Source organism: Cupressus sempervirens, chromosome 2 (assembly GCF_028749045.1).
Source record: "Cupressus sempervirens isolate cs-2001-9-10 chromosome 2, ASM2874904v1, whole genome shotgun sequence".
Taxonomy (NCBI): Eukaryota; Viridiplantae; Streptophyta; class Pinopsida; order Cupressales; family Cupressaceae; genus Cupressus; species Cupressus sempervirens.
The window spans coordinates 399,472,452-399,490,047 of record NC_143119.1 but is presented as its reverse complement, the minus strand read 5'-3'; positions in this window follow the sequence as shown (position 1 = coordinate 399,490,047).

Here is a 17,596-nt window from a genome sequence, read left to right as displayed (position 1 = left end):
TAAATAAGGTTTTGCATGTAGAAGATGTCCACACTTATATTCATTGAAAGTTTGAAACAACTAGGGAAATTGATAAACATGAGGATATGAGTAAAGTCTAAAATAATGATTTTTCATTTAGACAAGGGTATGAATATAAAAGCATATGTTTTGTGAGGAATTTGATCAACTTGAGTGGACTAGGGTTATCTTGAGTAGAATTCATGATGGGATATTTTGGGTAGGTAATGTTCTTGCAATAATCACTAGTGAACTGAGTCACATGTTGAATGTCTTAATCAATGAGGGTAGTGTACCTATAAATGAAAGAAATTCAAGAACTTGGTTGAAGTGAACATTAAAGAAACTTGAGATGGTAGATGCATGAGAGTTAATCAAATTAAGTAGATAAATGTAAGAATGATCAATAAGATAATTGTGTTTAAGACAAATTAAAACTCTAGCCCTAATTCTTTATCAGCTAGACTCATTTATGTATCTTACCAGATGACTATTGAGAAAGAAAAAGTTAACATGTGCAATATTTTGAGACGATAGCTAATTAACAACCTTGACAAGATAAAGAAGGTAAAATACACACCTTTTAGATTTGAATCAATGCTAATTCACCCATTCTTTCAAGTTTTGGGGAGATTCCCTTATATGCCTAATTTTAAAGGTAATTTTGATAAATGCACAATGGAATTAATTATTCACTATTTCAGAAAGAAACCTGCTAAGAGAGTGACAAATGATATTACTAAAATGGTAAAATATTTTTAGTCTAAGATGAAACAAAGAGTAAGTATACCTGCATCAGTTGTTGAGAAGTATAAAGATGACTTTTTCTTTATGGTAGAGACAAGCAATACTTGTATGCAAGCAGTTGAACCTAGAGTTAAATACATTGATCTTATGGGATATGAGGTTACTAAACAAATGGTTGAAGGATATGAGAAGTTTATTCTTGATTCAGATAGAGATAAAGAGTTCGCTAGATGGGGGGTTTATGAAGAGAAGTATGCTAAGGTATGTGATCAACTCTACAACAAAGATATCAAGAAGAGAGTTGACAAGAACATAGAACAAATACTTAAAGAATCAAGAATGTCTCAAGAGGAATTTGAAGAAGCTAATAAGACTACATTTGAGATGAAAGCTTGTGAACAGTCATAGATTATATTTGTTAAACCACTTTTTGTTGATGCTACCCCTAGAACCTCTACAACACCAATGACACCCACAATAACAATTGAACAATCACCACCTAAGGATGAAGTAAAAATAACTCATGTATAGTTAGCTCCACCCATACCTACTTGGAGGTATACAAGGAACTCTTTTTCAAAGAATCTATCATTTGTTTTAAGAATAGAGACAAAGAAAGATAAAGAAGAAGAGCATAAGAGATCTAAAACAATGAAAGAGATGGTAGTAGGACCTAGGAGGGGAAAAGATTGGAACTATCTACAAAGGAAGAAAGAGTAAGAGTGGGGAAAGGACACTACAACAAAGATACCAAAGACAAGAGGGAAAATATCATTGTCTAAAGATCAACCAAAGAAAGATCAGCTCGAGCCAAGAAACAATGGAAAATATTAATGTTAGGACCTCAAAAATGGGCATTTTTAGAGAGGCGATGAACCCGCAGGTCCTTGTGGAAAACCAAGAAGAGGCACGCCTTGAAGAACTTATAGACCCGACGATTGTGGCTATTTCAGATAATGCAAGGGAATCTAGGCTGAACATCTTGAACAATGCTCACAACAGTATGATTGATAACTTCAGATTAATCAAGTGGCTTTTCCATGAGCTGGAGGAGGTCAAAGAGCAGGTGGGTCATATGGAGGATAACAGGAATGGAGCGGATTCTGATAATAGAGATGACAATGGTGAGAGGCTCAGTCTGGTGGAGAGAAGGATTAAAAACCTCAAAATCTAAAATCATAATCTCTCAAACCAGATGATTTTGCTACTAAGCTCCATTGATAACAACATTATTTCTTTAACTGGATGAATCAAAGATAGAGTTATGAAAGAAGACAAGGAAGGAAAAGATAGGGAAAAAGCCAGACTGGTGGTTGACATTGCAAAGGACAACATCAACAATGGTTAGGACTAGGAGGATCAAAGGGCGCACCAGCAAGAGGCTGAGGAGAACTAGATGGCCTATGAGGCTGCTTGGGCCATGCAAGACCTAGAGAGAAAGAACGAGGACTAATCCACTGCCTGTTCTTTTGTCTCAATCTATTTTTTGGCTTTTTGTCAGGGCTTTTGCCTTTGTCATTTCTAAGTAGTTTTTTTTCTTGGTCTTTTCTATGATATTTGTTTTTAGGCTGGGCCTTGGGCTTTTTATTAGCCTTTGAACTTGAACTCTTTTGGCTGGGCTTTTCATGGTTATTATCAGCCTTATTATTGTTTTAACTTTTGGGTTTTAGGGTCCCTATAAAACCTGTTTATCTAATAAAAAACAATGGAAATAAGAAGAAGAATTGGAAACCTGAGATTGGTAAGATGAATGAAATGATTATGAATGATGTTAGTTTAGCAAATTTGAAGAAATTTTATGAAAATTATGACCCCAATCAAAAGAGAAATTTGAAGGTACCTTTCATAAAGTACATGATAAAGTTTAGGATACTCCTTATCAGTCTTCATGGTACTTTACAAGAATAAATGTATGAAAGATTGAACAAATGAAGGCTTAGATCAGTGGAAGAAGAGAAGAAGATTAGATAGTGTCTCATTCATAAATGTTGTGTTATTGAGAGTTCAAAATAATTGGAGAGAGTTTAGAAAAAAAAGGTATCCACTCCTAAGAGACAAAATGAGAGCAATAAAATTAATGGGTGGAATTTATGAATAAGTAAAGAGTAAGATAGAAAAGGAAGTTTACCAAGTTTTAAGTGAGCCTGACATTTTGAAAACTACAACAATGGAAGAGTGACCACATAGTAGTGGATACCACTACTTCTACATATTAGATGGATAACACTTCAATGTTTATAGATGGAGTTCAAATTATTGTTGAGACTATAGTAGACACTTTCAAAGATTATTCATAATTTTTAGTTGGAAATTTGATCAAAAATAATGTTGAAGACTATTCGAGTGATGAAGAAGAAAAAGATGTTGGGAAAGAACATCTTGAAGAGAGAGAGTGTAGGTCAGTAGGACCTAAGTATTTAGTAAAGTGAGGAAACTTATAAGGGGCTATTTTTTATTTGGCCCTATCTAATTTTTATAGTATCAACACCAAGCATTGATAGTGCAAACACCCATTCAAAAGGAGAAGGACAAGAGGTACAAGTAGAACATAAAGAAGAGGAAAAGGAAAAGAGAGGAGAAGGAATAAGAGAAAGAGAAAGAAAAGCAATAGGAATAGGAAAATATGATGGAAATGCATCCATTTGAGACCATGATTGAGAAATGCAATGTAGAATATTAGAGGATAGAGGCAATGATTCAGAAAGAAGATGAAGTCAAAAAGGAAACACAAATTCTAGTATTGGAGACACCTTCTAGGGAAACTGATAAGACTTCAGGTAATACTTCAAAATCAACTTTTGAAGCATTAATTTTAATTTTTCTAGAAGATGTGACAAACGTGTTTTCTAGAAACATGGACAATCAAAAGTATATTTAGTTATCATCTCTTTCTATTAGGAAGATAACATAGGAACCAGGTAAAATGAGTAAGAAAGCACAAATATTACTTGAAATGACTATTGAAGAATTGCAAAGTACCTTACCTTTTCTAGAACAACAAAATGAACAAAATATTTAAAAGATGGAAGAGAAAATAATAGAAGTTTTTGACAACTATTACTCTAGTCTTGAAGAGGTAGTGAAAATAAAGGTACAAGAAGATCACGATGCAATACTTTTCAATATAGTGTGTGACAATATCAAAAGTGGCATGATAGTTTTAGACACCTATATAAAAGAAATGAGAAAATGTATGTTAGAAGGGAATAATATGTATCTTGATTGTGCTTTAGCACATAAGCACAACAAATTCCATAAAAAAAAAAGAGAATATGATTGAACATCTGAAGAAAAATGACATTAAACTGATTGAATTTGATTAGATGATTGGTAAAGCAAGTGATGAACTCAGAATTGTACTATGATATAGATAGAGTATTGAGTAAATTCAATCTACTCAGAGATAACTTTACACCTAAGAGAGATTTGATTAAAAAATAACTAGATACTCTTATGGAAGAAAAATTGTCTTTTGACAAGTTTGTGCATATACATATCTAAATGCAACAGAACTAGCAGCTTATGGCCTATGCAGAGTTATCAGTGTTGTAAAAGTAGTTAAAAAATTCGTGGAATAAGGACTTCAAGATTCTAAATTTTTTTTTTTTTATTGTATAAGTATTTTGGGAAACAAATCAGCTTGAGGATAGAATAAAAAGGTACCACAACTTTGACATGTACATAGTTATTGACTCACCTTTGTCATTGATGTCAAAGGGGAAGTGATGGGTAACAATGTTTTTAAATATTATCATATTGTAAATATTGTAAAAGGGAGATATAAGCTAGAGAAAATTCTAAGAGGGAGTAAATTATGTACATAGAAAATGGTATATTACTAATACAATTAATCCACATTTTGAAATTTTCACAAAATCACACATTTTTGACATTTTGAAATTTTGTTTCTTAGCAAAACTTTCCCATATGTTTCCATCAAGGCCAAAGGGGGAAATTTTTGAAAATTTGGATAATGTAAAGTATTAGGTTTTTTACTTATGGAAACATATAATATACTTTAAGATGAGAGACCTTTTGGTGATGTCTGAAGGCACAATACTTAGAAAATTGACTAAGTACATAATAAGAAAACAAGCTTTAGGAGACTTATTTTATTTGGAAAACTTCACAATTGAAAGAAGGTAGTATGGGTAGTATATGACATGTTTTTAAGACATTAAGAAGAGATATTAATTTTTGTGAGTTTTAACATATTTATCATCATCTTAACATAGTAGAACAAAGAACAAAATGATATAATGAATTTTTGGTTAAGGGATTATTTTGGTTTACCAAACTAATTTCTTAATAAGGTTGGGAATCCATCCTAGATGTTAATCCACAATTGGAAAAATTTTACTTGAAGATTTGGTAACATGCAAGGCAACACAAGGCCGACTTATTAAGAGTTTTAGTATAAAGGCAAGGAATCTTCCTTAGCAAAGTATGGTATTATATTATAATGATAAGATGTTTATTTTGGAACTCTGTATGATTGATAAAGTTAAAAATTTTATTTTAAGAACAAAGAAGATAAGTTGTATGTACAATTTTGAAGAGGAACCACAAAGACTGGTTAGATATGCTTATGTTTACTTTTTAGTTTGATCATTTTTGCAAGTTTAAAGATTGTTAATAATATCCATAGTTGGGAAAAATTTTGTGGAACATTGCTTTACCACCCCCCTACCCCCAAAATATTCCCTATTTCTAACATGTGTTGTACAAATAAAATATCCTTGTAGTCTTCTAGTTCCTTCTTGTTGGATTCATCATTCTTCTCTAAGTACTCATCAACTTTCACACTTGCACTTTCCACTAAATTTTTAATTCCCTTACATAGACATGTATATGCTTTTCTCTTTGCAAAGTATCCTAAAAATATCCCTTCATCACTCTTAGCATAATTTTGTATACTCATCCATCTTGATGTAATATCTAGTTTTAAATAATTTACAGGTTATCACATTAGGAAAATGACCATACCATAGCTCATAAAGAGTCTTGTTTGTACCTTTCTTTATCTATATCGATTAAGTATGTGTACTATGCATTGCTTGCTTCTTCTATCTATAATATATTGGATACAATTTTTTGTATCATTAGGGCTCTTGCACATTCAATAGTCAATATGTTTCTTCTCACTGCAATACCATTCTGTTGTGGAGTCCTTGGTGTAGACATCTATCTCTTGATTCCTTGTTCTTCACAATAAGAAATGAACTCATTCGAGGTGAACTCATATCATTTTTCCAATCTTAGACATTTCAAATTCTTACTAGTCTCTTTCTCTACTCTGCCTTTATATACCTTGAACATGTGAAATTCCTTTCACTTTCCCTTAAAATATGACCCACATTATTCTAGAAAAGTCATCAATAAATAACATAAAGTACTTATCACCATGATAAATTCTAGTTCTTATAGGACCATATAAATCAATATGTACCAAATTTGAAACTTTTAGAAGAGTATGACTTATCGATGAATATTGCACTAGTTAACTTGCCTAACTGACAATATTTACCCATCACATTATCTAGTTTAACTAGGCATGACAATACCCTCACAACTTTCATCTTACTCAATTTAATCAGACTATCAAAGTTTACACAACATAACCTTTTATTCCATAGCCAACTATCCTCAACCTTAGAAACTAGACAACTTTTAATAGTAGTGTTAAGATGGAATAATTTACCTTTTCTCACTTCACTGGTATCAATCAAATATCTCAATTTACCAGGAATTCTACACACACCTTTGTTGAACTCTTAACACATCCTTTTTTATTCAACTATGCAACACTTAACAAACTATACTTCAAACCTTTAGTCCAATAGAATTCATCATAATTTGTTTTTCTATTCAATAGAATACAACCTTTACCTTTTAACAAGCATGGAACATCATTACCAAATCTTATCAATCCTCCATCACATTCTTCTATTTTAATGAACTTCCTTTTGTCACTAGCCATATGATGAGAGGAACCACTGTCAATAATCCAATCTCCACTATGATTCATATTGGAAATAAGTGCCTTTTCACCAATTATAGATGGTTTCTCCTTGACTACAACAAACACAATCTCATCACCATATCTTCCATCAAAATCTTCTTCAATGAATCCTTCCTCAACTAAATAACATGCCTTCTTCACATTCTCTTTTTACTTCCTTGGCTTATCATTCTTGTCTTTTTTAGGACATGTGGAAGTAATATGATCAGTCTTGTTGTATGAGAAACACTTCAAGGGAAGTTTTCCTTTGTACCTACCAATTCTTCTAGGAAATCTCCTAGCTAGGACTGCATCCACCTCTTCCTATTCCCTTAGTTCAACCATGCTAGACTCATAATCATTAGAGTTAAATGTAAATTAATAAGAACTAACAACATCTTTTCCTTTCTTTGATGGGCTGAGAGTTAAGGATAAATTAAATTCAACTTCAACCTTAGACATACTGTTGTTAAAATTTCTTAACTCAAATGTACTCAATTTTTCAATTAAAGCATTAAGTGTATCAATGTTTGTTCCTAAAGATATTACTTCTTGAATGGATGAAACCCTAGTAACATACCAAGGAAATAAATTTCTCACAATATTTCTTACAATATATTCTTCTTCAAGAATATTCCAGCTCCTTGAATAGAAGTAACCACATCTTTGACCGTTTAATTGTACTACTCAATGTTCTCATTCTCCATCATCTTCATGTCATCAATTTTTCCTTGTTGGTTCTATAAGACACATGGAAATTATAGATTATAATATTTTTCTTTGACATGTTTTCTTTTGTATTAGACTATGAAGACTACATTGATTCAAGTTTTGAGTAGTCAATCTCAACAACAACACTTTCTAGGATACAAAAATATGTCAATTCATTAAAATTGATATATAGATGGAAAGATAAGCATGACTATGCTTTAATCATTTATTCAAATAAAATGACTTTAAGTGGAAATAAAAGTATTAAGCTTATTATTTCACTTATACTATATATACACATCGATGCATAAGATTAGAGTAAAAACAACATGTTGAGTATTCTATCAAAGGATAACAAAAAAAGGAAGTGTCATTTTGAGTGTTGTTGTACATTTCTGTGGATATTGATACTTCTTCATACAAAAAATACATTAGAGAGAATTTATAACACATCAATAAAGCTTCATATATGGAAAATGAATTTTTTAATTAGACCTCCAACTTCTTGATGAGTGATCAATTTTTTAGTTCTTTTATATTGAACAAGCATGTGTAAGTTATTTGGATTGAGGGGTATTACGCTTGGAACTAAAAGAGTTCTCTAAATAAAGTCAAATTTTGAGAGAGAAGGACACTTGGTGTTTTGTGTTGAGAGTTGAATCTATTTGTTTTCTTGAAATGTGTGTTGGAATTACAATAGGAAAGGTAAATTTTTGAGGGGGGGTGAATCAATCCTTCAAAATTTGACCCATAAAATATTCACCACATATCCATCTCACATATTCAATAAGTAAACTGAAATAACATGTAAAAAATGTACATTTAAAGCATGTAAACAAGTAATCATTCACACATATGACACAAGATTTGATTACCTAGAAACCATCCAATGAGAAGGTAAAAATGGGGTGGGGATGACACCCACAAATCTTCACTACTGCAGTAATAAAGTGTATCCAATAAAGGTTACAATGTTTGATCATGAACCATGATCTACCCTATGAAAGGTTTGACTTGTTAAAGGCTTACAAATACTGTTAGGTCTTACCTTATTAAAAGATTTCAACACCCTATTAAAAGTGTGCCTTGTTAAAGGACTTCAATTCACAATTAAGTAAGCACCTTGTTAGAGGATTTCAATATAGCCTATTAGGACTAATTTGTTGAGAGATTTAACTGATTCACCTGTTAGAATGTCTCAGCATTGATCTTGTGATTAGCACTCTTATGTTTGATGAAAAATTGCCTCTATCTTGTTGTGTACTTGATCCTTCTTGATCAAATATCTCTTTGCTATTCACTATTTCCTTCCTCGCAATGGAATTCGGATCATCATACCTTGTTCACCATGAATTTCCTAGTTTGTGCATGAAAAACTCTCCTTGATCATTCATACATTCCCATTTCATACTTTATTAAAATTTAGGGTTTGTCTTCCTTAAGAAGACCTAGGTGACTTAGGGTTAAGTATGAATCAACAGCCATGATTCACCCATATTGCCACTTAAACCTTCCTTTTAACTGATTGGAAGCATTTAATGCATAAGGATTCCAACTTAAGATTCATCCTTATCACCAAAATATCGTAATTCAATATGTAAGTTGGCTCAAAAATGGTTTACATAGTAGTTTGTGCCAATACAAAAAACTATGAAAAAATTTTGTTACTCGATATCTAAAGTCCCTAATATTTGGTACATACTGATTTCAATATTGTCACTTAGCATTTAAATGACTCGGCATGCACTATTTTCTCAACTCCTAAATAACTTGGCATATACTGTCTACTCAGTACTTGAGTGATTTGGCACATGAGTGACTTGACACTCACTATTGACTCGACATGCTCTAACTTATACATGTTGTGTTGGACATATGCTACTTGTTTGACATGAACTAAGTAAATGAATTAAGTGTATAAATACTCACTTGTCAAAACCAATCTAAGATCAACAATCTCCCCCTTTGACATGAGTGTCAAAAACACTTGGTCATCTATTAATACTTTTATTCTTATGAGCATAACATAACATTGGCTTCATCTGCAGATAGTGCTACTAACTAACTTTGGGTTTACAATAAGGTTCTGAAGTGTTTCTCACTTTGAGCTATAGTCATGGGCAATTTAGCTTTAGATGACTACATTTGGCTTTCCAAGCTCAAGATGTGATTCCTTATTTCTTGGGTGAAGAGTGTAGGATTACACAGTTTGGTGTACAGAGAGAAAATGTTCTCTACTACCTTCTTCACACTTTCTATCTTAGTTTCCAATGCAACTTGTGTAAGTGCTATATCACTAGATATCTTCTCATTTACTTTATGTTGAAACTTCTTCTCAGACGACTCTAATAATTTTGCATTAGTATCAAGGTCTGAATCACTTACTTTTTCCACTATGTTAGTCAATCATTCAAGAAGTGGCTTTGTTTCATCTGGAGTAGGTAGACTAAATGCATCCAAGAAGATGTCTTTGATATCAAGCAAGGCTTGCTTCTACCTATGCTCCCTTATGAGTAGTTCTTGATGTTTCTTTCTTGCTAGGGCTTCTTGAAGTATACCCATCTACTCAATTATTATTGTTGCAAGATCAAACTTGGGAAATATAATTTCTTCATCTAGGCTAACATCTCCATAGGATATTATCTCTTCTACCTTGGATGAACTTGAACTCAACATTGAGAAGTGCAAAGATGTGGCATTTGTGCTCAGCCTTTGAAGAGTTTGACTAGAAGGAGTGTGAGATTCTGGTAAAGTTACTAGTGCTTGAATTATTGCTAGCTCCTTTAGCTTGGGTGTCAAAGAAATCTCTTTACGCTTGTCCTTTTCTATCTTATTGATTTGAATTGCACCTTGTTGTTGTGTTGGAGGTGCAGGTGAATCTACTTGACTTGTTTGACTCTACATCTCATTAGTGATTTGAGTTTACACTTTATCCTCTCCAATTGTCTTAACCTTTTCTATTGTAACTTTTGATACATTTTCTGAGACTAGAATGCCAATTGTGTGTGTAATGACAGTGCATTCTAGTGTCTCCTTTCTTTGCTATTCAACCAAGGTTTGTGAAGGTTGTACACTAGTGACTTGAGGAGTGATTGTAGGTAGTTCTTGTGTTTTCACCTCCTCCCTTGTAGTTATAGTCATTGATTTCTAAATTTCATCTACACTCACCAATATAGGGTTGTGACATAATTTGGACTATAGTGTAGATTGGTCAAGTATCTTTTTCAAGTCTTCCTCTATTAAGGGATTGATGTTCTGAGCAGTAGAATCATAAATATCCTTTACTATAATAGTTTCAGTATTTACACTTATTACCCATGGATGGCTGACAAAATGACCTTTGTGTAGCTTGTACACTCTATTCTTGTTGCTACTCTTCCTAAGTTGTGCCTTCTTTTTTTTCATCATCTTTGACCACAATAGGTTCTTTTTCACCTTCTTTCACTGTGGCTAGTCCATATGTGATCTTCCACATTTGTTTGGACTTGTGAACAACATCATCAATGTTGTTCTGTAGTATGCTAAATGACCTATGTTTAGGAACAAATCTAACAACATATTTATTTATGGCTTTGGATATTTGTGCCTTGCTGAGTTCTGGCATAATTTGGGAGAGGGTTGTCTCCCTAATTTTCCTTTCTAAGTTCAAACAATAATTTCATTTTTTCTCAACTCTTTCATATAAACTTTTAGGTATGGAGTTGGCAATTTCTAGGGGAACTTTCTTAAAAGTAGGCATCATGGCATAAATTGCCTCCTCCACTTGATTTTTCTCAACTTTTCCAAGATTTTCAAAATCAATGTGAGTGAAACCTAATAAGTCAACATTGTTTCTAACATTCTCACATAAGTTATCCAAATCTGAAGATAGATTATGCTTCACCACTTGAAATTGACTGATGTCATTAGATTTAGTCCTTTCCTCATCAGATTCAATTTGGGCAATATATTTTCTTCTGGGTCTTTTCTGTGATCAACCTTCCTACTCTATAGGCTTTGTTTTCTCTTTAGCCTTTTGTGTAATGACAAATGTAATCACCCTTGTGGTAGGTGTTGTAGGTTTGGGTTGGCTTGTTTTAGCAACCTTCTTAGGTCTTGTCTCTACTTATACCTTGGCCTTTCTCTTCTTCTAATCAGTAGAAATAGGTGCTTCCTTGAATTTTTCTTCCTTGGCACCTTCTACAGTCTCTATTTCTTCCTCTTGTTGATCCTTACCCTATCCTTGTGTCAATGCAAGTGGTTCTTGAATTTGAGTGTCTTTTTCCTCTTCATCCTCTTCCTCTTCTTCTTCCTCCTTAGCACCTTCACCAAATTTTTCTTTTAGTTTCTTTACTAGTTTATCCTTCTTTCTAATGACAAAGGCTATGTTCAAATCCAGAGTAATCTTTGATTTTTCCAACTCATAGTTATCAAAAGCTTGGGCTTTTTGGTCCACTTCTTCTACAAGTAATGTTGTTATTGCTGCAAAGGCCTCATCAACATTAATCTCATAACCTAATGGCCTTAGCCATCTCACTCTAAGAACTGTTGTTTGAACAAATGTGTGTTCAACATCAACTAGGAAACAAAAATCATCATAATGTTTTTACACGAATGACATTGGAATCCTTAATCTCTTCTTCATGGATTGTTTGAAATCCTCAAAATAACTAGTCATTACTGACTCAAAATTTTCACCTAACTATTCAATGAAATCTCCTATTTGAACTATAACACAACTATTTGTCTTCCATGCAATAGTACAAAATGTAGGAAATGTGTTTTGTACATAAAAGAAGATACACACCAAAATAGATCCAGATTTACACCAAGCACTCTTTGTTTTCCTTATTGATTCTAGGTTTTCAATTAGTTGTTGTAGCTACAGCTCGGTAAGATAATATGTATGATCCTTCTTCACATCTTGAGCCTATATCCACTTGAATGCATAGTACACTATTCAATATACTTGATTGATAAAACTTATGTGCAATTACCCTTACTATAAAAGCTATCAGAGGATCTGTGATTGTGTCTATGGTCATTCCTCTCTTGTTCCACATAGCCCCTGTGTTCTTTTCAATAACTTCTTTGGACTCACTTCTCATAGTCTTTGACTGATCCAGGGTTGGATACCCTATTACCCTATGAATTATCCTCTTTGTGATTTTGATTGGTCCATTATCTAACCACATTGAACTATCATGAATTCTACTCAAAATAATCCTGATCCACTCAGTTTTGAAAATGTTAGGGAAATCTAGGGTACAAGTTAACCTATTCTTTTCTACATTCTTGAATTCGTCCCTCAACAAACCATTTTCACATATTTTTCCATATGCTTCTCTAATTTCCATGTCACCAATACTACCAATCTTACAATTGTAACACTTTTCAACATCTTAAATCATTAAAACTTATGGTGGTATCATAGATAACACACCAAAGGGATCTTGTTTGTATGCTATGTCTAGAATGGCCTTGAAAATTTTTTTTTTTTCTTGTTGCTAACCAACTGAACATTTAAAACCTCTTTTCCCTCTACACCTTTTGCTTTCAAAGAACTAGATGCCATTATATAGATCTAGGGTTTATGAAATTTGAAATAGCGTAGCTCGGCACATGATAAATACCTTGTAAATCCTAAAGAAATGATGTCAAACAGTTGCTCAAATCTCCTGCAAATGCTTTAGATGAAATTTTCATATTGCCTTTAGCTCTTCTTGGTCTCTCTTGAATTTGAATGATGTTATATGAGTAGAAATCGAACAAATACCCTTTTAAAACACTTCAATTAATGCTAAGTGCTGACATAGCTATAAGCTCAACATCAAATAATTTCTGGCCCACTCAGCATCCACTTGTCTTTCCATTCATTTGAAAACCATTACAAGATCAACATCAACTAGCCAATCTATTAGCGCGACATCCACTACAATTTCACTCGACAACCATAGGAAACTTTTCATGCTTGACAGTAACATGAAATACTGACCAAACTTAAAGATTTTTCTTTGATTCCTAATAACACCTTGCATCTTTATTCATTCTTATGTAATCATTTTAGAACTAAATTCTTTGGAATTGATGTATGGTATAACTTTTAAATATCAGTCCCACATACCTCTTAATTGCTTAGTTTGATGAGGTGTGATCACCTAACCCTTTGGGTAAAGTGACCCCTTCTCCACTTGATGTGCCACAATCCTCCTTTCTCTTTCATGTCTTTTTCATTTCATTTCTAACATTTTCAATATCTACCTTGCCTTTGCTTTTATTAAACTCACAACTTGGTGCCTTTGACCTTGTTGGATAATATCAGCTAATGTGACCAGTCTTCAAACAACTAAAACATGTGGTTTGACTCAACCACCTTTTATAGTCACTCCTAAAGTGTGTTCTAATCTAGTTCTCAGGAATATGTCCATACTCTTGATAGTAGTGACAACTATACCTTGTATTATAGTCCCAATTATAAAAGTTTCCATTGTTCTTTACCTTTTTTTTCTTGTTTGATGATCATATTGGGTTGGATCTACATTCAAAAGCTCTATGTCCATACTTCTAATAGTTGTAACAATATCCTTCAAACTTTTGAATGTGCACAGTCATGGTTCTACACTCATGTTTCTGATGACCTTGTTTGTTGCACTTATGGTAGTGACCCATGCACTTTTTCTTATCATTCTAATTTACAATCTTGCTTATGCATACATTGGCAGCATGTCCTTTCTTACCACAAATATGAAAAGTAGGTTTGGAATTCTTATCTTTGTTACTCCTTTCTTTAGCACTTTTGGATGATTCTCCTTCTTCAATACTTGTGTATCCTAGTCCAGATGTATCATTGTTAGATCTAGGGATCTCATCAATTACTCAAAGTACTTGATGACTTCACTAGGTTTATTGAAACTTTCAAAAAACTCCTTTTCTCTTTTTAGGTCATTGCTCAACTATTCATTCTACAACCTCGGTGTTGCTATCTCAATGTCCTTGGCATTCAGTTCATGGTTGACATTCATCAATTGAAACAAAGTTTCTAAGTGCATGTTAGCAATCCTGGTTACCTCTGATGATCTCTCTTCCAATCTGCTGGTCAAAACTCTTTTTTCATCTTCAATCATGGTTTTGTCTTCCATTTCTTTCTTTTTCTATTTTATCACCTCACATCATAATATGGCTTGTGATTCTTGTTCTATCTTGAAATTTTTAATTTCTTTAGCTTGGGTTTTTTTCTTTTCCATTAGATATGCAATTGCTGCATCACATTCATTGGAGTCTCCATTTGCAAATAGCTTAGTAGTGTCCATCTCTCTATATTTTGTGTCATTCTCCTTAATGGTGATGTCCTCCCTTCTCTTCAATGATGTCTTTAGATCATCTCTTGCTTCATTCAACTAATGTATAATGAGTTTTATTTCAATTCCCTAATTCTCAATGATCTTTCCCAACTTGTAGACTTCTATTCTAAGATCTTCCCTCAAAGCCACAAAGCTTCTCTTTCAGATAACCAATGCTTTAATACCAATTATTAAAATTACAATAGGAAAGGTAAACTTCTGAGGAGGGGGGGTGAATCAGTGCTTCAAACTTTGACCCATAAAATATTCACCACACATCCATCTCACATATTTTATAAGTAAACTGAAATACCATGTAAAGCATGTACATCTAAAGCATGTAAATAAACAAGAATTCATATATATGACACAGGATATGATTACCTAGAAACCCTCCAATGAGAAGGTAAAATTGGGGTGGGGATGATACCCACAAATCTTCACTACTACAGTAATAAAGTGTATCTAATGAAGGTTATAAGGTTTGATCATGAACCATGATCTACCTTGTGAAAGGTCTACCTTGTTAAAAGCTTACAAAGACTGTTAGGTCTTACCCTATTAAAGGATTTCAACACCATGTTAAAAGTGTACCTTGTTAAAGGACTTCAATTCACAATTAAGTAAGCACATTGTTAGAGGATTTCAATACAGCCTGTTAGGACTAATCCGCTAAGAGATTTAACTAATTGAATGTCTTATCATTGATCTTGTGATTAACACTTTTATGCTTGATGACAAATCACCTCTATCCTATTGTGTACTTGATCTTTCTTGATCAGATGTCTCTCTGTTGTTCACTATTTCCTTCCTCTATTCTCCTTTAACTGATTCTACAATTGAATTCAGATCATAATACCTTGGTCACCATGAATGTCTTGGTTTTTGCATGCAAAATTCTCCTTGATCATTCATACATTCCCATTTCATACTCTATTAAAATTTAAGGATTTTCTTCCTTAAGAATGCCTAGGTGACTTAGGGTTAGGTATGAATCAATGACTTTGATTCACCCATATTGTTGCTTAAACCTCCCTTTTACCTAATTGGATGCATGTAATGCATATGGATTCCAACTTAAGATTAATCCTTATCACCAAAATATCATAATTCAATTTGTAAGTTAGCTCAGAAATGGTTTGCATAGTAGTTTGTGCCAATACAAAAAACTTTGACAAGATTGTATTACTCGACATTTGAAGTCCCTGATGCTCGGCACATACTAATTTCAATACTATTACTCAGCATCTGAAGGACTCAACATGCACTATTTGCTAGGCTCCTAAATCACTCAGTATATACTATCTACTTGGTACTTGAGTGACTCAACACTCACTGTTGACTCAACATGCTCTAACTTATACATGTTGTGCTTGGCATATGCTACCTGTTTGGCATGAACTAAGTAAATTACTTAAGTGTATAAACACTCACTTGTCAAAATCAATCTAAGATCAACAATGTGGACTTTCTCTTTAATCCATTTGATATCATCTTTTGGGATGGTTGTTTCCTATTGAACACAAATATTTTTTACCATGGAATTCATTTATTACAATGGAAGTTGTATTTATTTAAGGATGAGAGTCATTTAGACAAAATAAAAATAAGCATTTGATGAAATTACATAATGGTGATACTCCACAGGACAAAATTTGAGTTCAAATGAAGTCTCCATAACTTACATATTTCCAAAATTTTCTTGCTTTAAAGAACTTCTAATTAAGTTTTTGGGGTTGAAATTATTATCTTTTAAAATATTAATAAAAAAGGACATTAAAAGTGAATGTTACCAAGCCATTTGTGTAGGCAATCATAGCGTTAAGTAATACAAAGAAATTTGAGACAAGAGGGATCTCTCTATGAGAGGAAGTGAAGTGTGAGTGAATTTATTTCTAATCCTAGATGATTAGAGTCTTTTAGAGAAAGATATCATCCATGATTGGGACTATGTGAGTAGGGAATGCTTTTGAGATAGAGGGAGAAACTACAGAATCTACTTTAGTTGAATTTGAAGGGTCTTGGTCATACTATAACTAGATGGAGTTTGATAGCTCATCTGATGAAAACATGAATGGGGAGGTCAAAAGATTGATATCTTCTCAATAGGTTCTTCTTTGTGAGAAATAATTTTGAGCTGAAAGCCTTTATTCTACTCTTTAATATGGTTCATGGTGGATGTCATGTGTGTGACACCATGATAAAACTACATTAGACAATCTATGAATATTTTCTATGTACTTGTCATATGAATATCCTTGTGAGGTGATGATCTCTCAATGATAAGACACTTTTTACATCATTACCTTCATTGCAAGATAATGATATCACAATGAGGGTAAATTCTCTAAACACACTATAGTGGGTAACACTTATGCTGGCGATTGATGACATGCCATTGTGGTAGAAATCCTAAATCCATTATGGTGCATGTCACATGTGGTGATACCTAGTAACATGCCATCATGATAGATATCTTAAATCCATTATGGTGGGTAACACATGTGGTAATACTTGATGACATGCCATAGTGGTAGATATCTTAAATCCTTTATGGTGGATAACATAGATGGTCATATCCGATAATATTCCATAAAGGAAATTCTTTAAAACTATTATGGTAGGTAACACATGTGGTGAAGCTTGACAATATACTATAATAGTAGTTACCCTAATCCATTATAGTGGACAACACATATGGTGATATGTGATGACATGCTATAATGGTGGGCATCTCTAAATTCTTTATGATGGATAACACATATGTTGATATCTAACAATATGACATAAAAGTGATCCTTTAAAATCATTATGATGA